The sequence below is a fragment of the Schistocerca cancellata genome, chromosome 5 (genome assembly GCF_023864275.1).
Source record: "Schistocerca cancellata isolate TAMUIC-IGC-003103 chromosome 5, iqSchCanc2.1, whole genome shotgun sequence".
NCBI classification, from domain to species: domain Eukaryota; kingdom Metazoa; phylum Arthropoda; class Insecta; order Orthoptera; family Acrididae; genus Schistocerca; species Schistocerca cancellata.
The window spans coordinates 730,003,213-730,030,509 of record NC_064630.1 but is presented as its reverse complement, the minus strand read 5'-3'; the positions used below and the strand labels follow the sequence as shown (position 1 = coordinate 730,030,509).

The window sequence follows — 27,297 nt, the reverse complement described above, 5'->3', positions numbered from 1 at the left end:
TTATCCACACCTTTCCTACGCTTGTATGTTTTGTGCATTAATTTTTTGTTCATTCAATCTAAAAGAACTGCATATGAGTCTAGAAGGCTGTGAGGACGATTATATTTGCTTGTTCCTTTGTTTAAAAGGTGTTTTTTTTGAACAGGCAAGATATTATAAGATGGAAAACCACTGGGAGGTGTTAACAGAGTGACAGACAAATAAATTCACACTTTACAAACATATAATGGAAAAGTTATCACAGATAACATACATAGCGTGAAAATAATGCAGCAAGCCGTGTGAGCAATATTCTTTCGAAAACTTTCCACAGATGACAATCCTAAACATCTCCTTTGTGACATATCGTGGTGCAAATATCTTCAGGCAGAAGCCAGTGAAAAGCCATACACCCATGAACATGGTTTGCCATTTTCTGTTTTAGATGCTATAAAACCAGCTTTCAGGTACCTAGGCAATCCTGAACTGCTGAAAAAATGTGTATATGGGAAAACACAGAATACAAAGAGGGCAGCAATCACCTTATATGGACGCGTTGTCCAAAAACAGTATGTCCTCAATTGTTGAGAACATAGCTGCATGTGACGTCTGTGTAGTGCTGAATAATGGAAACGTAGGTGGGATTTAGTGCCTACAGAGACTAGGTGTCCATCCAGGTGCAGAAGAAAAAACGCAAACGTTGGCTATTCAAAGAAGGCAGGGGAAGAGTGTACTCCAGGAGGACGAGGAATAGAATAAAGATTATGGGTATGGGCAGCGATAGTCACTAGAGGTATAGCAAAATTTTCGAAAGTTGAAATAAAAACTTACAATGCTAACTGCCATAAACTGATGTTTTTGAGCTACAATGTATCCTTTCTCAGAAATTATAAAAGAAAACATCGTAAAATTTGGCATAGTTCTTAAGTATTACTTACTAAATAATCCTATGCAGCACTTCTCTGTCACCTTTCCCCCGAAAAAACTTCTCCTTTAAAATTTGAGAAATATAGGGAAGGCCCACGTAGCACAAAAGTGAGAAATTAATTTCAAAGCAACTATGACCTTAAACAAAAATCTGTTGCACACGTTAATGCAGATTTGAACTATGAAATTCCAGTTTTATTGCTTGATTAGTTTACGAGAAAAGGTATAGTTTAGAAACAATGCTAATTAAAAATTCGATTCCTTATACAATTTAAGTAGATGCGCATTTTCAAACAAAAACTGCACAGAATATCAAGCATTATGCTGTTCATAACAGTTTCAGATTTACTGTTTTAGCTGTAATACTTTTGGAGATATGTATGTACAAGAATGCACTTTGCCCTACGTCTGTCCTTAACGAATCTGGGTTTACTGATTCTATTCGATTACAGGGTTAGCAGTAAACATCTGGAGAACATCACATTTTATAAATATTCGGCGGTAATAAATACTTAGGAGCTACATGAAGTCAGAGGATCATATAAAATCGGTATTAGAGAATACGAATATATATTTATTGGAAGTCTTATGGAAACGTGCATCCATAAACTAAATCACAGGCAAGACGCCAGGACGACCAGTTCTGTTGCTCCAGCGTCATCAAGGGTGTATGACAACGGATATCCAACAATTCAAATGTTCAGTGTTCGGATCGTTAGCAGGCTTTCATTGCCAATATTGCATATAAAAGTGTAAAAGCTCGGAAAATTTAAGTAGGAAAGACGATGTTCTGACAAAATCGTGCCCGCAGCTCGCGGTCGTGCGGTAGCGTTCTCGCTTCCCACGCCCGGGTTCCCGGGTTCGATTCCCGGCGGGGTCAGGGATTTTCTCTGCCTCGTGATGGCTGGGTGTTGTGTGCTGTCCTTAGGTTAGTTAGGTTTAAGTAGTTCTAAGTTCTAGGGACTGATGACCATAGATGTTAAGTCCCATAGTGCTCAGAGCCATTTGAACCATTTTTGACAAAATCGTGTTAGGTATATTTGGAGAACCCATATTCGAAGCAACGAACATACATCTCAGGTATGGACCACGAGAATAGGATAAGACGGATTAGGGCGCATACAGAGGCATGCAGCCATTTTTTCTCTTACTCAATACGCCAATGGAGCAGGACAGAAAATTGAGGAGACACAGGGTGAAGAAAAATTCGCGCACTTGGACTTCGCAGCACGATTTCTCATTTACTAGCAACACAAAAATTTCTCTCACAAAATTTCGTCCTGTGCGTATTTCGGGCAGTAAATAGACGTTAAAGGCTGGCAATATAGAATCGTTGTAATCACGTACGCGTACCGTAACTACCTTTGCCAGGAAACAGCAGAAGTGCAGGGCAGTTGGTGCAGTGGAGAGCATTTTGGATTAGCATTCAGGATATCGAGAGTTCGGTTCTGGGTCGAGGCTTATTTGCTTTTATTTGCTAAAAGTAGTCTGCGTGGTACGGTATCTAGCGCGTTAATCGTCATAAAACGAGTACAGCGGGTCTTCTAGAAAACATTTATAGATATGTACTACGAACACGGAAGTGGAAATATGTACACTCGTTTTCATTGGTCAGCTTTTAAAAAAATCTTTTGCAAGTCGTGGTCGCTAATTTTTTCGCACCACTGCATTTACTAGGTTCCAAGCTTGATTAGTGTGCACCCCCTCCCAGTGGTCCCAGCGATTAAAACCAGTTATTATCCTTTGCCACGTTCAAGTCCATTACATTTCGTTAGAACCTTACGTCACCAGTAGGATTAGCAACGCGCTTTGCAAATAATTTTGATGGGACCATTGGGGGATGGTATACAGAAGAACAGGTTTGGAATCCAGTACGAGGGCTGTTCGGAAAGTAAGGTCTAGTCGGTCGCGAAATGAAGACCACTGTGAAAATCAACAATTTTTTATTCGCAACAATTAGCGACATCTTCCAGCTACCTCTTTAAATAGTAGCCACTCCGACAGACATTTTTCGGGGCGCTGTACAAACTTTCCAGTACCCTCGCCACAGACAGCAGCCGCCTGCGCTTTCCGCCAATTCCCTACGCTGGTCTGCCTTTCCTTGTTTGTGCCAAAATGTTGTCTTCGTAGCCAGTGGTTCATGTGAGCAGAGATAAACCACGGAGGGAGCCAATTAAGGTCTGTATGTGGGTGATCAAACACTTCTCATCGAAAACTCTGCAGGAGCGTCTTCATTGTCCCTGCAGAATGCCGCTGAAAATTGTCTTGAAGAAAGAAACGCATGAAATTTATGTCATATGGGCTGCATGGCTTTATGCGAAATCTCTCATTAGATCCACAAACTTGGCGAGAGACACTGTTGTTTTAGGCATTTCCACGTGACCACTTTGCACTCTGAACTGAAAAGATCGACGTGGAGACATCAGCAATCACACTGAAGACTCTGCCCCTGTGTAAAGTTCCATTGGGTTTTCACAGTGGTTTCCATTTCGCGCGTAAATGGATCATACTTTCCGAATACACCTCATAGATGCAGTGGGACGAAACAATTCGCGTCCACGACGTACAAAAGGTTTATTTAAAATCTGACCAATGAAAATGATTGCCCTTCCATCTCTGTGTTGGTAGTACCTAACTGCAAAATGAAATTTTGCAAAGGGCCCACTGTAATCGCTGTAGTTTCTACTTTTAGCAAATAAAATCGAACTCTCGACCATCTGCATGCTAACCCAAAACGCTCTCCACTCCGCCAACTGCACAGCACCGACAGCGATAGTTGCCGTACATGTGATTACAGTGTCGCCAGATTACCAATATTTAACTTCCATTTACTGCGCGAAATATGCGCAGGACGAAATTTTGTGAGAGAAATTTTTATATTGCCGCTACGTGTGGAATCGCGATGCGAAGTCAGAGTGCGCGTATTTTTATTCACCCTGTATATCTGTATGTCGATTTTCTGACTGTGTTAGTTAGCCTTACCCTTAAAAAGACGTAAGCCGCATCGTTTTTTTTCATATCGGGGGGGGGGGGGTGTTGGAACATAATAAGTCCCCTGGATTTTCAAGAAACTAAATGTGCCCGTGCAACAAATATTGGTCTTGTATTTATGCAAGACAGAAAGCGACATACCCTTCTTAAAGAACCTGCCCAGGAAGCCCTTCCGCTGTCGGGTGGATGTGGAAGACGGCGTCATTTCTCTGGAGGCCCGGCGACGGCTCGTTGAGGGCTCTGCAAAATAGGATTTCAGGTTTTATGAATAAATGATATTTTCATTGGAAAACACAAATTTATATAAACCCAGTTAAATATTACTTTTTAAGTTAAAAATATAAGTTTAGAGCTTGTGAGAATTGTGTTCTCTCTTGACTTCTCCATTCGTCCCTGAGTACTTAGACCAGAGCTGTGAGAAAAATAACCATCGGAGCGCTACCTGTCACACTAAACAGTTATCTTCTGGCCACTAGGACGTGCATAATGGTAAGGTGAGGTCCTGTCAAAACGCAGCATTTGATGTAATTCCAAGTATCAGATGACTTGGATGCTTATTTGATCAATTGCACGTACAAGCTCGATAACCAACTGACTGCTCTGGACAGGAATGTCTTTCGCCAATAATCTAAATTTACTTACATTTCAGTTAACTCGTATGGGGAACGTGGTACACACGTTCGGTTACCAGTTCTCTACATGTGCGGAGCAATACAGTTAATCACGGAATACGTGCTTCACCACATCCATTAACTGATGTGTTCTACGTCTACCGAACATCTCTCGCCGTTAACACAGTTCCCGGGATGATCAAAGATGTGCAAGGATCTGTGTGAACCTACCGTTATGAAATTTCTCTCCAAGTCGAATCATAGTTAAAGTAAATTCTTAGGTAACCTGTGTGGTCGCCTTTCTGCAGTCCTGAAGGGGCTATTGCCAGATACAGAATCAAAGTGGCTCTAAATCTGTATCTTCACTCTACGAATCACTATAAAAATATAAGATACGGTGCTTCATAACCATACGATATGTTACAGCGTCTTTTTTCCAACTGAAGCATTAACTGTAGAAACAGTGATTACTTATTACCTTTTGCACGTTCAGTTACTCATCTACATTTATTTTCATAGTCTTTACTGGGAAAAGAAGATGTATGTACACAGTCATTTGTAGACTTCGTCGTGAAAGATTGTTCCTGGAATTTCTGTGCATATTCTGCGAATTATTCAACTTCTAGTTTGCGTCGTATCAAATTCATGATTTTCAGGGGGGGGGGGGGGGGGGGACAAGCCTGTTGTTATTCACATTGCCCTTTTTTGTGTAACGCCCGCAAGTAGTAAAGCCAGCACTGCATTTCTTTGGTGCAGTTTGACGTTGACCGACCTTCAACCCTGGAAATGTCAACGTTTACTTGACGATGAACACATGACGTGAAGAGCCAAATCCGTCCAATCAATAACACCATTACGCTTTATTAATCATGTTGATCATTTAATTGCTTCTGGGCTGCTGATGTTCAGTTCAGAACCTGGATTGTGAAGTCAGGAAAACTATCCATTGTATGGACACATTCCAGCAGCCTTAAGTTTGAGAGCCAGAAGAAGTTTCGTCAAGACCGCTTTGGTGTTTCAAACATTAGCTACAGTAGTGAAATAGCTGTGGGTCTCGCGACCTAAGAATATCTCGACTTGGCCATCCGATTCAGAAACCTTCCCCCTTGGCTTGAGCATAACTGGATCGTGTGGATGTCACTCAGCTGCCTTCGATCTAGAGTTTGAAGATCTAGCAGTGACCTCCAGAAATGGCACTCATCTGTGGATACCACCAACTCTGACTCCGGAGAAGAACACACCATAGAACACCTAATGGTGTGTCAACTATACTCTGCATGTTGCCTAGAAAAAGATCTTCTGCTCGCCACTACGAGCACAATTGATTGTACAAAATTTTGAGCAACAATAGTGTAGCTTAATAATACTTTCCGTATTTTGTTTTTCCTTATAATGTATTCTGTTTGCTGATGACTCGCATAAATAAATCTCTCTTTATCAGTGATGTCATAATCATGACGTCACTAGCCACACCGCTTTTTTATGACGTCTCATTGGTGGGAAATTCAAAAATATTGGCGAAACAGGCAAGTAGTAAGTATCCAATCCAAACGGCTAGTATAATTTTTTTAAACGATAGGTAATCTTCACTTTACCTGAGTGAAATAGTGCCAAATAATGCGAATGTTACAATATTTCCAAATCGAAAAACACACAGACTTTACCTGAACTACGTGGAATGAAACTCTAATTAACAAAACAAAACAAAGAAGTATTGTCAGTACTACAGTAGTTTAAATAGTTATGAGAGCATTATGAAACGTAAGCTTCTAATTTTTTTTATTCTGCTCTCAATATCGGTTGCCGTATTACATGTCACGCATATTACTCGGTCCACTTTACCTCTTCGTGGCTTGGAGTGGACGAACTCTACAGCAACCGATGACATTCATCGAAATCGGTTGATGAACTCATCAGAGAAAATAGTCGGGCAATACAGACATAGATCTCAGTTAAGCGTGGCAAATCACGAGAGCGTGCATGGGCCAAGAATTAATATCTGAACAAAATAGATGTTTTCTGATATAGCAAATTTGGAAAAAGAAAATTTAAGAAAATTGCATCAGCTAAGAGCACTGGGAAATGAGGAATATCAAGTTGTAAAGAGAGATAAAAAAGGTCAACAAGTGCACACAGGGACAGTGGTAACACTTGTTGCTTTAGAAGGCATGTCATTAACTGTTCCTGATGTGTTGATCGGGCAAGAGTGCTAACGTCGAGGAGAGATATGGGAAACAGTGTAAGTTGATAAGACAGTACAGAAGGCAGAGGGTATGGAAATCTCTACTCTTGTCTGTATGCAGCTAGGATATATATCCATATGATGGTGAAATACGATCAGAGAATCAAACATCACAGACATAATGAACACAGACGTTGATAACTATTTCCAGGCGCCAAGTGCTTTCTGTGAAAGGTTTTGTGGGATAACACAGCTGTGATCAATAATTGGAAGTAAAGTGTTTATGCTTTGTCTAAATTCCTGCACTACTTATTTAACTCTAACAGAAGTATACAACTATGCCCATGCTTCTTTTTTCCTTTACTCACTTTTGACCCTTCGTTTTGGCTACTGATCAGAAACTGTTTCCCTAATTATTCAAGTTATTGCTTTTGGACCCTTGCTGCATTTCGTGCATTGTTTGTGCGGCAGTATTTCCTGTGGGCATGCTATTGACCTATCTACACCAGTTCAGTGATGTGTCGTAATACTTACCATACAATTACTATGAATGTCGTTAGTTACTACTGTTTCACGAATCGTATTTGCGCCGTACATGTAATCCAGTACTATTTGTTTCAGTATGATAGAAGTATACAATTGCACTCACGCTTTCTCTGCTCTGTATTTACTTTCTGACCCTTCATATTAACTACTGATTCAGAATCATCTCTCCACTTATCGCAGTCAGAAGTTCCGCCCCCACGATTTCCTTCGCACTTTGTTTTCGACGACGGGTTCCCTGCTAACATACTCATCTTATTATACCTGTTTCGGCGAATAGTTCCTAAAATACCGAGCCATTGCGCCGCATGTCATTTGTATTAATATGTTTTATTTATCACTAGTATGTAGGACTTTGTATATTAGTTACCATGCTAGTTATGCGCACTTTCATAATCGTTTATTTTTTGTGGGAACTACAGTAGTGTAAGACGTTGTCTGGTTATTTTATTTTACTTTTATCCCTCTATGAGACCAACTTCAAATTACGCTTGTCATTACCTGTTTAGCTCGAATTCTTGCATGATGTCCAAATTTGTTGTCTGATTTTCTTACACCATATCTGTACATGCACTTTTATCCCTAAGTAAGCACTTACGAGCTCTCTTCGTAATAATGTATTTCATTATTGTATTACATACTATTCCTGTTATTTTCTGGGACTATAGTATTAGGCTGGGCTCAAATTTTTTTTTTTTAGTCTCGTAATACTGCGGTAATTCTTAGTAAGTACAATTTGTATCTTCAAATTTTTTATAGTTTTCTTTCTTAAAATTTAATATTCTTATCTAGCTTGTACTGAATAGTCGTATGTATACTCATGTGAAGAACACTAGGTACCAGAAACCGGTAAAGGCATAAAATTTCTTTTAAGCAACTGGTTATTGATTTTTTCAACAAACCAGAAATTACGTAATGGGTGTAGTTTACTGTATTACCAAACATATCAGCACCTAAAATTCTATCTCTTCAGCGTACTTCTTCATAACTAACAGATACAAAAATTGCATCCTGGTGTAAACTACATTACTTGTAACATTAAAAATACGTAAGCACCCAAAATTCTGCCTCATCAATAAATTTCTACCTGTATTATGTACTTCATTTCCAAAGGTTTGTATCAAATATCATCTCTCTCTCTCTCTCTCTCTCTCTACCTACCTGCCTATATATCATTCTGTAATAGTTACTTGAATAGGCCATCAACAATATAAAACACTTCAGACTCGAATGGGAGGAAAAACCCCAAACAAAAATACCGTCAATGTAATTTTTTTTCAGTATCACATAATAAAACTCTTTTAAAACTTTTTTATAATTTCACACGTACCCTGAAATCATACTTAACTTTTTCCTGCAGCATAAATCGTTTGACGTTTTATGCTGTCACTCAGTGGAAATATACGAAATTATACACATTACTATTCATCTTCAACACTTTGTGGATTAGCGTCTATTGCAAACAGTAGGTTGCTCCAGTTCTAGTAAATATGTGTGATTTAGCCATCATATAACAAAGTTTTAACAGTTGTATCTGACTTACTGCACAGTGAATTGCATTTTTTGCCAAACCACATAAAATATGAATAATATATAATTAATGTAACAATCAGTTAGTGTGTTATACTGAAATACAAACAATTCAGTATAATAAACACATTCATTTTATCATACACTTCAAAAGCAACAAAGCATTCGGAACCCATAAATCACTCCGTCTTGAGCGACTGTATTATTTCTCATTAACTTCTGAAGAACCGTGTAGATCATACGCAAGGCCAATGATTTTTTTGTGCTAAACATGCTTGCAAATTAAACATCATGCCATAACAATCTGCTTTTAGAGTATGAACATTAATTTCTCTCACAGTTCCACTTTGTGTTACTTAACTGACATTTTGTATACATCGTTTTCTAGTAGACACAGATGACTCAAAAGAAATTAGATTAATTAATATGACTATTTTCGAAATAATTTGTGTTCATTTTGCTCACTCTATAATGAACAATCACACACGCTGTGTCATTGTTGAGAAAGTCAAGTTCGACATCAGAAACAGCCAACAATCTTGATGGTAGATACGTATTATAGTTCTTCAAGTAAACCAGCACTGCCACCCTAAATTTGGTATTGATGCATCTACCACTGCGGATTGGGTGTTCTCTCTCTTCTCCAGTGTCAGTAATCTTTTGGTACATTTACGCTTCCACCGTCACCATGGTGCTTCAAGTTCCGCGACATAGAAGCTGAAGAATCCCTACTTTCAGTAGGGAAGTGTCTTTATTTTTCAGTGTCCGTGTAGTTCGATGCAAAGTTCCCTCGAACATGCGTGTCCGAAAGAACGGGCACTGCTGACAATTGGCAGCCGTATTAAATGATGAAACGCATACGCAAATTGTGAATGAGACTAAAACAACTACACGATTTACCAGTAAAATTTGAAAATTTATGCCCGATTGTACTTGAGCCCTGATTTGCAATTGTAAGTGCATTTCATAATCCCTATTATCTTGAATCGCAGCAAATAATTTTAAATGTTATACTTTATTGGTAGAACTGGTATGCAGTGCAAGGGAATTTTACATTTTATTTCCAAACGGAAGAAGAAAACGTTGAACTAAGACAACGATTGTGATGACATGACAGCATTAATAACGTCCTACTTACAGTGGCTGGTCTACTTTTATTATACACCTATTTCCTGAGCCATCAAGCTCCGATTTGTTCCGAATTGTTCCAAGTTATTGCAACAGGCTAAAGTAATCAATCTGTCTTGTCGACATTTGCATTCAAGAAGTCATCATATTTCACTTAAATGAGTCGAATACACATTTCAAGGAAGAAGAAACAAACTCGAATGCAAGTGTACCCCTAAGATACGTACATTTTGCACATTTAAGAAAAAGTAACGCAATCTCAAATGCCTCTCCATCTCCACGCTGCATATCAAACGAAAATTCGTACTTTGATTATCATAGCAATAACTACAATTTTGTGGTGAAAATAAATTCTCCCTAACATACGAACGCGTCTGATAACCTTGCCGCCACAATGGAGACCGCAATGAACCAGAATGCGAGATTTAATACACACGCACAACGGCTCGCCACAGAGCACCTTACAGTCCCCTCTGTCACTCTGTTAAGCTCTAGCCTTTTGTAACGGTTAGTCCATAATGATGATACTATAATTCGGCCTACATATTCAGTTCTCCTTTGAAATCATATACGCTCCCTCTATATTTGTTCCAAAGTATGCAGTGCTTGCTGATCAAATGCGAAATACCATGGTATAAATATAAGAACTTTTTCTAAATCCGCAAAATGCACCTGTTCTGCGTGTCTTTAAATTGGTGGAATGTCCTCATATGCACCTTCCGAATATACTATTGAGTCTTTCACTTTGTTATTTTTAATAATTTTGGTAAATATCAAGCAATAATCGATACCTTACAAAGCCCCTGTTCACTAGATATTATTTCATTATCATGTGAATCATTACCCGCTGCTTACAAACTATCAATAAAACTAAGCGATTCATTCGGATTATTTCACTGAACAACATCGGTATGTGCCGATGTTTCATTGGAGACTATTTTCCAATAGTGAATATCAAATGCATTATCATTCTCCCCAATAACGATATGTATGTCATCACCTCTCAGTCACATATTTATCATGCAGGCGTAAGGTTTGGGTATATTTATAACCTTTGTTTGAATTTTAATAGTCTGTAGGAGAGATGGCTTTACTTAAGGGCATCAGTAATCCTGAGAATTTTAACGTAACTTAGTTCTGAAGAACTTGTGTAACGCTGTTTAGGAGGTTTAATTTTAGACAATAGGTTATATAGTCCTTTCATTCCAGGGTATTTCACATTGCGAGTTAATTAAATCATTTCCATCTACAGTTACCTGTGAACTACGAATCACCCACACTTTTGCTATCAGTTCAAATCTGATAGCGTGTACAGTTCCACACATTTTGTTTGTTGGTCTACTAAAAATTGATGCTGCCAGTTTCCTCTGCTTGTACTACAATTTTCTTCTGTGACTTCTCACAACTTCATCATAGCTTTCGTTGTCATCGTCATCTCCGTCTTTTTCATTGCACTCATCTTCTTCTTCTCCTTTTATCTGCGAATGTTTCCAACTTCTGTTTACATAAATAGATTAGTTTTTGTTTGTTTGTTTTCATCTTCTTCGCCTTGATCTGTCTTCTTCCGAAGCAGTCAACTGTTTTTTACTAAATCTTTTTAGCAGCTGAGAAACTGGTCTAAATCCTTACACATATTTTACTGTGCAGTTTCAACACTTCTCTTTTAAGACTAATGTTAACTGGGAGGCATGTTGACAATCCCAATGCTCAGTCAGCATATGAATTGGTGACGTACAAAAGTCTCCATTACATCACAATGCAGAACTGCTCTTACATATCACAGGATGTGAATAACAAATATAGTTACAGAAATTAACACAATAACGTCCGTTATTTAAATCATCTTCTTTCCTTATAGCTAGGAAATTGTAGGCATTATCACTCCATGCTCTTTACGTGCATTGAAATTCATATCTGAATTAACATGATCACTAAAAGCATGTGTGAAATTTCTAACGACTTGTTGGAAAATTATAGTTGCATTTGCATTCTCTCTCATTAATTGTTTCAGAATTTTTTTTCGAATGAAATGTAACCGTTTCGTTGTCACGTAAAGTGGTAGCTATCCAACTTAACTTACGATATTATCAAAAACGTGCTAGGTGAACGAGTGCAGCGCTCGTTATACAACAGTGAAAAAACTGATCACTGTATCTGCGTATAAGGTGACTCGTAAGAAGCCTCTGCCATGTATTGAAACGGAACAACGTCACACTGAGACAAATGAATTGCAAATGCAGATAAATTGTCTATATTTATTTTTAGAGGGTTGTTTAGCCAGGGCCAGTTGTTGGACGAATAGTTCGGTTCTGAGATTCAAATCAAGTCTGAGTTTAATTAGTGAATTATTCACTCTGAGACCTTGACATGCGACACATTAAAACGACAGAGAATAAGGTTCCAACGAAATAAACTGGCTGGGAAACTGCTCCAACACAACTAGCACGACGTCACCTAAAATACGGAAATTTAAAGCTCTGTAGAAGCTCGGTTTCATCAAGAATATGCCACCAACACTGTGAGAAGGTACCTTGGGAAACACAACAATATTTGCTAATGTGTGCAGATCGCAACGCAAAGTAAACGTGTCTAAGATCCACGAAACAATACAACTGATCAATAAACACAAGTTACATAGCAAATCCTGCAAATTGTGAACTTCTCGGATAGTATATAGTGCTAATGTGAAATGCGTCACTTACCCCAAACTCAGGAAATAGGGATGAGATCCGGAATTTAATGGCAAACTGGGTTAATGATGCGTATAAAAAGACCATAAAGAAGCCAGGAGAAGCTATAGTGAAGAAGTAGGTAAAGAATGAAAAGCGACCACAGGCTGGGTTGAAGAACATGAGTGAGACAGCTGCACATGAATGCTTTACAGAGCAGCCATGTAAAAAGAAACTGGAAGTCAGAAGTAAGGGTGAAACATCAAAGTTGTCCAATGTATCGTATGTTTCCACCATCTCTGCTGATGACGGTGACGATGATTACAATAATAAGTTTACTGGCACACTGAAAGCGACATCTACAAGTACTAAAGCAAGCAAAGAGTCTTATTACGTCTGGCGCAGAAGCAGGTAAACACAAAGAGTTTTGGTACAGTTGTTTTGGGTACTCTGTTTGGAATCATGCTGTATATACTGGAGAAGACACTCCAAGACTATGTTTGTGGTGGCTGCTTATCCAAGAAAGGAACCTTCGAAGAGTTCAGCACAACAAAAAACCAGGAAAAGTTGAAAATTTCACTTTTTTTATGCACTCGGTGTTTGCACATTTATGTCATGGTATTTGCATTTTCGGAAATGCCATTTTGACTGTCTGTACAATTATCTGAAAGCGGGCCCGAGTCGAAACCAGTCACCGAATGTATAAAAAAAAAAGTGGCATTTGCAACTTTTGCTGGTTTTCCATTGCACTGATTAACGGAAGTTGCTGATCTACAATTATTTCAGCATGCCGGAAGTACGTTCCTAAAATTTGTTGAAAAGTGAAAGTAGGCTAAATGTGATTATACATTGCACATAACTGTTCAAATACACTTGTGTATTATAATTTACTAACAGAAAGTGGTAGATAATTTAATTGAGGATTATTCTGTCTCACTTATGTTTAATATAGGCTTGTCTTACAATCCAAGCGATTCCTCAGTCACTGTGGATAATTAAACTATGTGAGTGGGGAAAATCATGTGCAGTCGCATATATTTGATATTTGCATTACAATTACCTGTTTTTTCTACTAGTTTAGGAAAGTGAAAGCAATGTATGCAATCTGACGTACCGTTGATTTTGAATTTCTCATTATTAATAATACGTCAATATGCTACAATATTCTCTTTATGTGCTAAGTATTCCCACACTTTACTCCATAGTTAGTTGCTCTACACGTAAAGCTTCGTAACAGATTACCGCGTCATGGACAAAAATCCGAGACTGTAATTATTAATTACGTAATCATACAGTTCACCAGCACATAAACCTTCCTGTCTAGTTTACACACTAACTATTACTCTCCATCTCATACTCCTTTCCATACTAGTAAATTCTAGCAATTAAGGATGTGCGTTACGTATAGGTGAAGTTCATTAACATGATCAGAGTTCAGGACAAGCTATCGAAATTTTTGTTCATGCATGTATCCTCTTCCATAAACAAAAACAGTGCACAGTTTTAATGCCATAACATTTAAGTTAACTTCTGATCATAGCGTCCTGCTTCTAACTTGAGTCATGATATCACAAACATTGTTCTCAGTCATGAAATAAATTCCTGTTTCGGTGACATATTCAGTATCTGTACCACTAATTTTCAGTCGGACACTACCAATTTAAATAGAGCTGCTGTTCATTACACCAAAAAAAAATTGTGTCCATATCTTTGTGGATTTTCTCATGATCGTCTGATAACTCTACTTACCTGTAGACAACGAACAGTCGACAGAAAATCTGATGGCCCTGTTGCCCTATTTGGAAGTTTGTTCACATGTTCTGAGAACCTCGGATATACTATTACGCTTCGTTGGGGCATGGCCTTATATACCTCTGTTTCTGTCGAACGTTCGGCGTCCAATACAATATCCTATGTCCCATTAATTAAAAATTCATTGGCTGAATCGCAATCTAGGGAGGTATGCAGGTTATTAGTCGAAGATGTGGATACAGCCTTGAACGCCATCCAGGGGTCTAGGAAGGCATGATACGTGAATAAAACAGGCCATGTTTCACACTATAGAGTTTAATTAAATTTCATGACTCTTGAAGTGAGGTTACGTTATCCGCAAGAACGTTATAGAGATGTCTAGAGACAGGTATAGAAGAAAATGCAACCATCAGCTGCAGTGAGGTCACATCGCTAGGTGAGTCCTAGCAGTACAACGTTAAGTCCAAGTTGTTGCTATTGTTCGTACTACAGTATTGCAGGATGTGGGAAAATATGTTACTCCTGTGCTGTGCGTATAAATGAATCCCATGTGGTGGGCTGGAGTGTGGTCATACAAATAGGTACTAGATCTTGTGCGAATGTGCTGTTACAGGTGCCTGCCTATGCGAGCAGATTGTACAGTGTTTGATTGTCTTCATGGCCGGAATGCAGTTGTCATTAAATCATTTTCGAAGCGTCTCAGAATTAATTCTAAACGACCAACCATAGTCCTATCTCACACAGAGAAGTACCACTTCAGCATCAATTTGAAGAAAGCCAGAACATGTAGTGGCTTCTGTAATGGACCCGATCAATAGCTCATCTTCTGCTACGTATAGTGCCTGTCAATACTTCCTAAATTCACTATGTGGTGAGAATGAGTAAAAAATCGTAATTTGTAATATTAATTTTTAACGTTTCTCATGTAACCTAATTATTTTTGCGTATCTTGAATGTATTTCGAAATCTCTGTTCGGAGTCATCGATATTAAAATAGTTAATTATAAACTTTTAAAATAACTTCAAAGAAAAGACTGCGAAAAATAACTTATTTGTTCTGTAAAAGAATTTCGTTGATACGTATATGATATGGTTCTTTCTAGTTAGTCGTTAAAGGTGACTGTTGGATGTCGATAGCGGGAACAGGGATATCAAAGTTGGTTTTGCATCGCGGACATGTTGCGCTGTGTCTGCAATCACTTATTTGAAGAATAATCATTTGGAAAATTAGTGAATAAATGTGATGATAGTGAACATGACACCTGTGACTTTCGTCACTAGTATTCTAGAAAATCATCAGTTCACAAACTCAGTAACTTTATGCATCCATCAGGAATCATAAGTACTCCAAGACTATTATGCCAACGATGTGAAGAAAATGTACTCAGTGTTAGAAACAACAATAGTGAAAACAATGAACTGCAATTTTCATGTTTAAAATGGTATATGATTTCTAATGTGTCACCCATTTTCCTCAATTACTTAAGGACTCGAAGATAACCGACGCGGACCACATCGTCCTGAAAAACCACTCTTGTAAAGACGTTTTGAATTTTAGTAGATATTACCGTATTATGAGGCGCTGGAAATTAGAATTTGTGGCTTCTCAGCAGAGAACACGTTAGAATCCTGACAGAAGCAAGTGCTGCTTGAGCTATTGGTCGTGAAATCACAAGACTATTTCGCCACAGACCACTCTTCTCGATGCAATTGAAAATGCCAGATTACTGAATTCTAATAGTATCCAGTTTCGTTTCACCATCAGTTCACAATTCTTTCGTCGTGGTCTCAGCTGTTAACAACTAGAAACAATGTGAATATAGAAGATTTTGGTATGTATCTGAACGTTACCTACTTGACAACAGAACTATACATACGAATCTCAAACATATACTCTCTCAGTTAAATAAGCACTGACGTGACAAAAGTTATAAGACACCTCCTGATATCGTGTTGAACCTCTTTTTTTTCCGGCGTAATGCAGCAACTCGACGTGGCATGGACTCAAAATGTCGTGGGAAGTGTCCTGCAGAAATATTGAGCCATGTTACCTCCATAGGCGTCCATAATTGCGGAAGTGTTGCCTGTGTACGATTTTATTCACGAACCGACCTCTCGATTACGTCCTATAGAGGGTGGTCCATTGATAGTGACCGGGCGAAATATCTCACGAAATAGCATCAAACGAAAAAACTACAAAGAACGAAGCTCGTCTAGCTTGAAGGGGGAAACCAGATGGCGCTATGGTTGGCCCGCTAGATGGCGCTGCCATTGGTCAAACGGATATCAACTGCGTTTTTTTTTTTCAATAGGAACCCCCATTCTTTATTACATATTCGTGTAGTACGTAAAGAAGTATTAATGTTTTACTTGGACCACTTTTTTCGCTTTGTGACAGATGGCGCTGCAATAGTCACAAACGTATAAGTACGTGGTATCACGTAACATTCCGCCAATGCGGACGGTATTTGCTTTGTGGTACATTACCCGTGTTAAAATAGACCGTTTACCAATTGTGGAAAAGGTCGATATCGTGTTGATGTATGGCTATTGTGATGAAAATGCCCAACGGGAGTGTGCTATGTATGCTGCTCGGCACTACGGTCGCAGGTTCGAATCCTGCCTCGGGCATGGATGTGTGTGATGTCTTTAGGTTAGTTAGGTTTAATTAGTTCTAAGTTCTAGGGGACTGATGACCTCAGAAGTTAAGTCGCATAGTGCTCAGAGCCCATATGCTGGTCGGTATCCTGGACGACATCATCCAAGTGTCCGGACCGTTCGCTGGATAGTTACGTTATTTAAGGAAACAAGAAGTGTTCAGCCACATGTGAAACGTCAACCAGGACCTGCAACAAATGATTATGTCCAAGTAGGTGTTTTAGCTGCTGTCGCGGCTAATCCGCACATCAGTAGCAGACAAACTGCGCGAGAATCGGCAATCTGAAAAACGCCGGTGTTGAGAATGCTACCTAGATCAACATCGATTGCACCCGTACTATATTTCTATGCACCAGGAATTGCATGGCGACGACTTTGAACGTCGTGTACAGTTCTGCCACTGGGCACAAGAGAAATTACAGGACGAAGACATTTTTTGCACGCGTTCTGTTTAGCGACGAAGCGTCATTCACCAATAGCGGTAACGTAAATCAGCAACGGAAAATCCACGATGGCTGCATGAGGTGGAACATCGGAGACCTTGGAGGGTTAATTTATGGTGCAGCATTATGAGAAGGATAATTGGCCCCCATTTTATCGATGGCAAAAAAAAATCGTGCAATGTATGCTGATTTCCTACGTAATGTCTACCGACGTTACTACAAGATGTTTCATTGCATGACAGAATGGCGATGTACTTCCAACATGATGGATGTCCGGCACATAGCTCGCGTGCGGTTGAAGCGGTACTGGATAGCATATTTCATGACAGGTGGATTGGTCATCGAAGCACCATACCATGGCCCGCACGTTCACTGGATCTGACGTCCCCGGATTTCTTTCTGTGGGGAAAGTTGAAGGATATTTGCTATCGCGATCCACCGACAACGCCTGACAACATGCGTCAGCGTATTGTCAATGCATGAGCGAACATTACGTAAGGCGAACTACTCGCTGTTGAGAGGAATGTCGTTACACGTATAGCCAAATGGATTGAGGTTGACGGACATCATTTTGAGCATTTATTGCATTAATGTGGTATTTACAGGTAATCACTTTGTAACAGCATGCGTTCTCAGATATGATAAGTTCACAAAGGTACATATATCACAGTGGAACAAACGAAATAAAATGTTCAAACGTACCTACGATCTGTACTTTTATTTAAAAAACCTACCTGGTATCAACTGTTCGTCTAAAATTGTGAGCCATATGTTTGTGACTATTATAGCGCCATCTACCACAGAGCGAAAAAAGTGGTCAAAGTAAAACATTCATATTTATTTACGTACTACACGAATATGTAATAAAAATGGGGGTTCCTATTTAAAAAAAACCTAGTTTATATCCGTTTTAATCCATGGCAGCGCCATCTAGCAGGCCCACCATAGCGCCATCTGGTTTCCCCCTTCAAGCTAGACGAGTTTCGTTCTTTGTAGTTTTTTCGTTTCATGCTTATTTCGTGAGATATTTGGCCCGGTCACGATCAATGGACCACCCTGTATATGTTTGATGGGATTCATGACAGGCAATATGTGTGGCCAAACGACTCGTTCGAATTGTGCAGAAATTTCGTCAAACCAATGCGAATTATTGGGGCCCGTTGACATGGTAAACGGTATCCACAAAAAATTTCGTCGTTGTGTGAGAACATAACGTTCATGAATGGCTCATAATTTCTCTCCAAGTAGCCGAACATCTACAGGATCCAGTCCACTCATGTAAACACAGGGCACACCATTGTGGAGCCACCGCCAGTTTGCACAGGGCATTGTTGACAACTTGGGTCCATGGCTCATGAGGTCTGAGCCACACTTTTACTCTACCATCAGCTCTTGCCAACTGAAATGGGACCAGGCGACGGTTTTCCAGTCGTGTAGGGTCCAACCGATATGCTCACGAGCCCAGGAGAGGCACTGCAGGTAATTCGTGCTGTTAATAAAGGTACTCGCGTCGGTCGTCTACCGCCATAGCCCATTATCGTCAAATTTTGCCGCAGTGCCCTACCGGATACGTTCGTCGTGCGTCCCACATTGATTTCTGCGGTTATTTCACGCAGTCTTGCTTGTCTGTTAGCACTGACAACACTGTGCAAACGCCACTGCGCTCTGTCGTTAAGTGAAGGCCGCCGGTCACTGCGTTGACCGTGATGTGAGGTAATACCAGAAATATGGTATTCTCAGCATTCACTTAACACTATGAATAATGGAATATTGAATTCCCTGACGATTTCCGAAATGGAATGTCCTATGCGTCTAGCTGCAATTACCATCTCTCTTTCAAAGTCCATTAATTCCCGTCGTGTAGCCATAATCACGTCGGAACCGTTTTCACGCGAATCACCTTAGCACAAGTGACAGATGCCGGCCGAAGTGGCCGTGCGGTTAAAGACGCTGCAGTCTGGAACCGCAAGACCGGCACGGTCGCAGGTTCGAATCCTGCCTCGGGCATGGATGTTTGTTATGTTCTTAGGTTGAAACGTCCCCTTAGAACAATAATACAGGACTGTGCTTAAACTGACACACAATATTTTTAGCGCAACGCAATCTGACTTTCAGAAATCCCTACAAAAGAATGGCCCTGACTAACATTAACCTATACCATTCACAAATCACTTACCTCACCAAAAATCTTCGTTACTCGAACTACTGCAATACAGCGAGCGCCACTACTGCCAGCTAAATAAAAGATTCAAACTACTGAAGGCACTAACTACTGATAGGCATAGTTAGCAAATGAAAGATTTTAATAGAGAACAAACAATGTATTTACCTTAATAATCATAATATATATGCCATCCAGTCTTACAAATTTCAAATCTCCGCCATTTCTCTCCCCACATCCACCACTGCTGGCGGCTCACCTCCAACTGCGCAACGCTACGCGCTGTTCACATCCAGCTGCCCAACACTACAATGGCAGACAATAATGCAAACTAGCCACAGACTGCACACAGCACAGCCAGTGATTTTCATACAGAGCGCTATGTGGCGTTACCAATAAAAAAACCTATACAGTCTACTTACAAGGTTAGTTAGGTTTAACTAGTTCTAAGTTCTAGGGGACTAATGACCTCAGCAGTTGAGTCCCATAGTGCTCAGAGCCATTTGAACCATTTTTGAACAAGTGACAGATCCCAGTGTATTGCCCTTTCATGCCTTGTATACCAGACACGATACTACTGCTGTCTGTGTAAGTGCCGACCGCTGTCCCATGACTCTTGTCACTCTTTGTATTCTAGGTATTAGGCATCTGTCATAAATTTGACAGAAATAGTACGTTTGCTGTCAACAAAAAGAGTTTATTACGAAACTAGTATGAATTGCCACCTCAGCTTAGATAGTCGGGGCACTCTTTCACTGGAGAGTGCTGCAAACAGATGTGCCGCATTACGCATTGTTGCAGTCCGTGCACCTGGTCTTTACTTGAGACAGCAGCCTCACAGAAACAACAGCGGGTCGCAGAGAGGTGTTGTTCTGCTTCCGCATCAGTCACTACACTTAAGTGCAGCCTTAGGCTTCATGACTTTACGACGGTCACTACCGACGAAATTCCAGGTGCTTATCGTGTTTCATACCTGTCCTATATTTTAGTTTCAAAATGTAAGGAAGGCTGCACCACGCAGTCAATGGTCGCTAGTGACACACCATTCTGCAACCTAAAAGCAGAGATGTGTCTCAGTCACTATTATACAAATAATAGGTGCCACTGGCGGGCCCAATCCATCGTGAAAACCGAGGAGGATTGGACGCAGAGTTAGCAACGCTACCCCATAAACTAAATTTTGCATCACCTCGGTTTCCAGAGTTCCGAAACCTATACAGAAAATCGGTATAGAGATCAACATAAACATCATTTCCGCCCTTTTTATTTCTCGTTATTATGTTGTACCACCATACAGCGAGACATTCAGAGGTGGTGGTTAAGATTGCTGTATACACCGGTACCTCCAACACCCAGTAGCACGTCCTCTTGCATGCCTGTATTCGTCGTGGCGTACTATCCACAAGTTCGTCAAGGCACTGATAGTCTAGATTGTCACATTCCTCAACGGCGATTCGGCGTAGATCCCTCAGACTATTTGGTGGGTCACGTCGTCCATAAACAGCCCTTTCCAATCTGTCCCAGGCAGGTTCGATAGGGTTCATGTCAGGCAAACATGCTGGCCACTCTAGTCGTGCGATGTCGATATCCTGAAAGAAGTCATTCACAAGATGTGCACGATGCGAGGCACGAATTGTTGTCCAAGAACACGAATGCGTCGCCAATATGATGCCGATATGGTCGCACTATTGGTAGAAGGATGGCTTTCACGTATCTTACACCCGTTACGGGGCCCTCCATGAACACCAGCGGCGTACTTCAACCCAACATAATGACACCCCAAAACAGCAGCGAACCTCCACCTTGCTACACTCGCTGGACAGTGTGTCTAAGGCGTTCAGCCTGCCCGGGTTGCCTCAAAACATATCACCGACAATTGTCTGGTTGAAGGCATATGCGACACTCATCGGTGAAGAGAAGGTGATTCCAATCCTGAGCGGTCGATTCGGTCTGTTGTTGGGCCTATCTGTAACGCGCAGCATGGTGTCGTAGTTGCAAAGATGGACCTCGCCGTGGACGTCGGGAGTGAAGTTGCGCATCATGAACCTAATGCGCAAAGTTTGGGTCGTAACAGGACGTCCTGCGGCTGCACGAAAAGCATTATTCAACATGGTAGCGTTGCTGTCAGGATCTTCCGAGCCGTAAACCGTAGGTAGCAGTCATCCTCTGCAGTAGTAGCACTTGGGCAGCCTGAGCGAGGCATGTCATCGGCAGTTCCTGTCTCTCTGTATCTCCTCGATGTCGAACAACATCGCTCTGGTTCACTCCGAGACGCCTGGACACTTCCCTTGTTGAGAGCCCTTCCTGGCACAAAGTAACAATGCGGACGCAATAGAACCGCGGTATTGAGCGTCTAGGCATGGTTGAACTACAGACAACACGAGCCGTGTACCTCCTTCGTCGTGGAATGACTGGAACTGATCCGCTGCCGGATCCCCTCTGTCTAATAGGTGCTGCTCAAGCATGGTTGTTTACATCTTTGGGCGGGTTTAGTGACATCCCTGAACAGTCAAAGGGACTCTGTCTGTGATACAGGAGTTGTGGGAGTCGGGGTGATGCAAAACTTTTTTGATGTGTGTATTTGTTAATGTTACTGTTGCAGTTACTGTGCAAATCTGTCGATGTGTAGATTTCCACCTATGGTTTAACTTCGGCAAGCTGTAGGGATCCCCATGAATTTAATTTGTAGATTCCCAAATCCAAATAACCTGTGCTTTTCTTAATGTTGTTTTGATCATAGTCACCGGTTCAAGAATAGATTAGATACCTATGCGAGTATTATGAATTGAATGAGGAAGCAAAACTTTCTGGACTTAACATTCCCCCTCTTCTTAATTCAATACGAATATGTTCGTAATCTAGGCAAATCACGTCAGTTATGTAAAATTTATGTTTCATGTAATTTATTTCTTCTTCGTATTTGTAGAAACGTGGCCTGGACTTCAGGCCAACAGAATAGGCTTAACTCATCACTTGTTCTGTAACATTGTATTTTGTGGTAATTTATTTTACTCACTCCAATAATTCGGGTTTAATTTTCTTGATTTCGCTGCGAGCAAATAGCCCCAGAATGAATCAACCCGTATTTCCTGCAATGGCTACGTAATGAATGTATCTTAAGCATTTACTCTCGTATTTTCTATCCATTTATTATTCTCCTAATGCCTTCAGCTATCCATAAGATAGGGTTTCTCTTCACATTCAACCATCACTTTATAGCGCGATGAAAAACAAGTACAAAAGAGGCAAGTAAAGAGCAAGGGACAGGTTAACACAATTGTAATAGTAACAAGCAACCTTTACATATCTGTTTCAATCCTATGAGGCGCAATACTATAGATCCCTTTGCAAAGAAATGGTTCAAATGGCTCTGAGCACTATTGGACTTAACTTCTGACGTCATCAGTCGCCTGGAACTTAGAACTAATTATACCTAACTAACCTAAGGACAGCACACACATCCATGCCCGAGGCAGGATTCGAACCTGCGACTGTAGCGGTCGCTCGGCTCCAGACTGTAGAGTGAGCTTTCAGTCTCTGCTCCTATGCGGGTCTTCCTGCATTTTGTTACGAACGTAAATTTTTGGAGTTCCTTGTATTCTGTACCATTGCATATGGACAGGTTCACTTAGCTTTCAAGGCCATACTCCAAGTCACTGGTAGCAGGAAAGGGATACAGAGGTAACAAAATCCCTTTTAACCCGAGCAGCAATGAACGGTTTTACTGCTACGTTACTATTTTACACCCTGTAGAGTCAGCTATTAGCACAGTCAATCGTGCGGAAGCATCAGAAAGTGTGAATGTTCCATAAAAAGTGCTCGCTGTCCCGCAAATTCTATCAGCAACCCCGTGCTACTTGCAAACACTGAGTGTCCGCGTGACTTTACGGAACGTACTCCAAGCATAATGAAACAAATCGAAATGTTGAGAACCGCGTGAAGAATATGTTGGTTGTTCTTCGATATTAACGACGTAATCCACCATGAATTTGTTTCCGAAAATACCGCAGCTGACCAGTATTGTCTTCTTCAGTTGAAAAAATTACTGTGTATTGCCTGCATTGTGACAGTCAAAGAATTGGTTTCTTCAGAATGACAACTGTTCTGTTGATAAAGCGGTGAGTGTCATTTACTTTGTGCCCCCTTTCGTAAATAAAACCAAGACTATATGGGTCTTGTGTGCTCAGGACATTATTTTTACATCTGATGAGTTTATTCGATAGAGGGCCACAAAACTGGTCAGAAATTTCTTAATCTGCTGTTTTGTTCACTTTATGAAAATGTGGAACTGTACAGATAGTCTTCTAGTAGACAATCGACACAGAATTTAGTACGTAGTAATCTATCATCTGCTGCGTGACGTAGGCGCACAGAGACAAGTTACTTCACTACGCTGCGTGCAGGTTCCATGTGCGACAGCGTGCTCAAAAGTAATGTCTCCGTATATTTAGGTGAAAACTGTTAATGCGTTTTAAATAAAGCAAACCTTATTAACATTGTGAATTTTTATTCTTCATTTCTATGTATTTGCAACCCTCTGCCGCTAAAGAGCTCCGAATTGTAGCATGTAACATGGCGATGTGTAACGTAGCTACGTCGCTGCGTGTGAAACAGTGTGCTGTAACCCAATTTTCGGAAGGGAAGGTTCCGTTCACACATAGAGCACCCTCTCCTTCAACATCACAGCACCAGGCCACACACGAGTGCTGTGACATCTGCAGCAATCCGAACCCTTGGGTTCAGGGTCATCCGCCGTCCTCCATTCAGTCTTGACTTCGTCCCGTCCAGTTTTCATCTGTTTCCAAAACTTGAAGAATATCTTTCAGTTTTCACTTTGATACTGACTGGAAATTGGAAATTTCTGGTACGTTTTATGGGACCAAAGTGCTGAGGTCATCGCTCCCTAGGCTTATACACTACTTAATATAACTTTAACTTACGCTAAGGACAGCACACACACCCATGCCCAAGGGAGGACTCGAACCTCCAAAGGGAGGAGCCGCGCGAACCGTGTGAAGGCGCCTCAGACCGAACGGCTGCACCGCGCAGCTTGATAGTGATGATGCACTACAAGCAGAGGTGAGGCTGCGGCACCGTCAGCAAATTCAAACATTCTATAGTGACCATCAGCAAACTGGTCTCTTGTCGAGAGAAAAGTGTTTGTGGCCAGAATGACTACGTTGAGAAATAAATATGTAGATATGAAGAATAACGACTTAGAATGTTAACAAAGTCTGTTTTATTTAAAAAGATGTAAGAGTTTTCATAAAAGAAATTCTGAAGCATTACTATTCAGCAACCCCTTGTAGATTCGTGAACTCCATTGCCAACTTTAGCACATATAAACAGGTACTCGTCAGCATTCAATTTCTTCTTTCTTCTGGTAGTCAATACAAATGGCATACTTGGAACAAGCGTACCAATGGAACTTTAGCCAAGAGTCCTGTTGTCTCCGCTATACTCCACGTTCTCCAACACAGAATATTTGCTTCTGGAAATGTTTCAAGGCCACCGTAGTCACAGTGATTGCCCCACACTACAGCAAGTGTGAGCCATGTACTGCCTCCAAACAGAGCCTGTACATCACATGTAAAGTTCAGACGGAGGCCTCGAAACACATTCGGACCTCCAATTAATTGTTGCTTATTGAACTGTCCAGCCAGATCAATGTCTATTGCCTTCAAAGCACGATAGACAGGAACGCTGTGCCGCAGGCGACGTCGCCAAGCACGTCGCCGAGGCATTGCTGTGGCACGTTAACACAAGCAATGGAGTTTCAGACTGTGAAAATGTCACGTAAAATGTGTTCCACAATTTTACAGCGTATTGACGTAAGCGATATAGGTGTTCTGTTACATGCATATATCTGACGTCCCATTTTGAAACCTGGAATGACTGTCATTTATTTTAACTGCTTCGAACGCTTCAAAGCTCGATCTACGTACGCTAAAACGTTGTTAGAAATAGGCCATTTTCTCTGACAATCTTTGTAGAGTCGAACAAACACTTCAGTATGTCCAGAGAGCTATGCCATACTGAACTATTGTAGTTGTTTTTTAATTATACTGCCCTTTGTCTATGTGTCATTTCAGCGTTAGTGCGACAATCTAAAGAGGAATAAAAGACAAACCTTTCACTGAGAATAAACCTAATTATGTTTCTCTTTTATGAATTGTTTATTTATTAATATCGCAAGTTTCTGACTTAAAGGGAATTTTGCTATGGTCATAAGAGTATAAGGTGTTCACTCAAATTGTTCGGTTAATCATTACTCTTAGCAAAACAAAACACCTAAATAAAATCCTCGGTGGGGATTGACGTACCGCGTATTGTTGCCAACTTTTTTTTCGTAGACAAATGTCGGAATGTGTCCTAAAGTTCCTCGTGATTGTGTTGTATCCCCGTCGTGGAATGCTTGTCTCAGTTATGGAACCTTAAAATTCAGATGGGTCTGTAATGGAAAGCCAGTTACAAACACCAGAAAAATTGTGGACCAACGACGAGAAAGAGTCATCAAAAAGTGGGATTTTAATTGTTTACTTATTTACAGGCAGCTACGTGCAGTCCCGGCACACTCTGATATCCTCGTGTGATATTACCGTAGCACGCCGATAGGAGACCTGAAGGCAAATGGCGTAGCACGTGCACCAGGGGACCTGATCTGCGACGTTTGCTATTCGGTCCTCTAGCGGCGTGCCACCGTACTACCATGCGAGTGTTTCAGTGGGTGCCCGGGTTGCAGGCGCGTGCCTACAAACAAACAAATGTTACGCAACTTTATTGTTTCGATCCGATAATTAAAACTTCATCACTACCTCTCGTACATCGTACCGGGTGGTTTTAATGATACTGCAGCTTTTTTATGACGTTGCCTAGAGAGCCTATGGGTTTTTTTTTAATTGACTAACCACGTGCTTATCACGAGGTGTTGGCAGAATTCGCTAACAGCTGCTTTCTAGAGATTTGAGATGTGGTATCGTTAACAAACTGTCGTCTCTTTTCTTTGGGCACATGGTGTTTTAACCCAAAAAGAAAGGTAATTGATGTTCCATTTGTATCTATAATCCACCGCACTATTTGCATCCGTCGATTCCCTTTAGGTCTTGACACTTGTAGTGATATTTGAAGGTAATCCAAAGGTAACCGGAAAGTCCTTGACGGTAATCCGTGACTAGAGTATGGGACTGACCGCAGGTACACTGCTTTTCTATTCACCGTGCCAGTAGGAGGGGAAGGAGTGGCGGGCTTATCACCCTGGCCGCCTTTTAGCTCCGAGTAAAGGCCTCGGTACTCATTTTGACAGCAGGGTGGTGGACCTGGAGCATTGTTGGTGGGACTGGAACAACGAAAATTCCCCTCCCCACTAACCGGAATTGAACCCGGAATCTTGTGGGCCGGAGTCTACTGCTCTATCCGCTAGACCCCCAAGGACAAGTAACAAAGGATAATTGTTGAATACGGCTTTCTAGAGGAGCACAGACACACAGGGATCATTACCCTCTCTGACAATAACACTGGCTGGTAGGTTGGCTGGTTTGGGGGAGGGGACCAAACAGCAAGGTCATTGGTCCCATCGAAGGATGGGGGAGGAAACTGGCCGTGCCCATCCCGGAATTTTCCTGAAGCGAATTAGGGAAATCACGGAGAACCTAAATCAGGATCCCCGGATGCGGGTTTGGACCGTCGTAGCCAATCGTACAGTGAATTCAGTAATTTAATCAGA

The 27,297-nt window shown here is 40.9% G+C and overlaps 1 long non-coding RNA gene across 1 annotated transcript in view; it reads right to left on the bottom strand.

Annotated features, from left to right (window-relative positions):
• LOC126189048 (uncharacterized) overlaps positions 1-27,297 on the bottom strand; it is a 225,686-nt gene that overhangs the window by 88,749 nt on the left and 109,640 nt on the right. Inside the window, exon 2 of the long non-coding RNA XR_007537903.1 lies at positions 4,039-4,137. This is a non-coding gene — a long non-coding RNA (uncharacterized LOC126189048). The remainder of the gene's footprint in view (positions 1-4,038; positions 4,138-27,297) is intronic.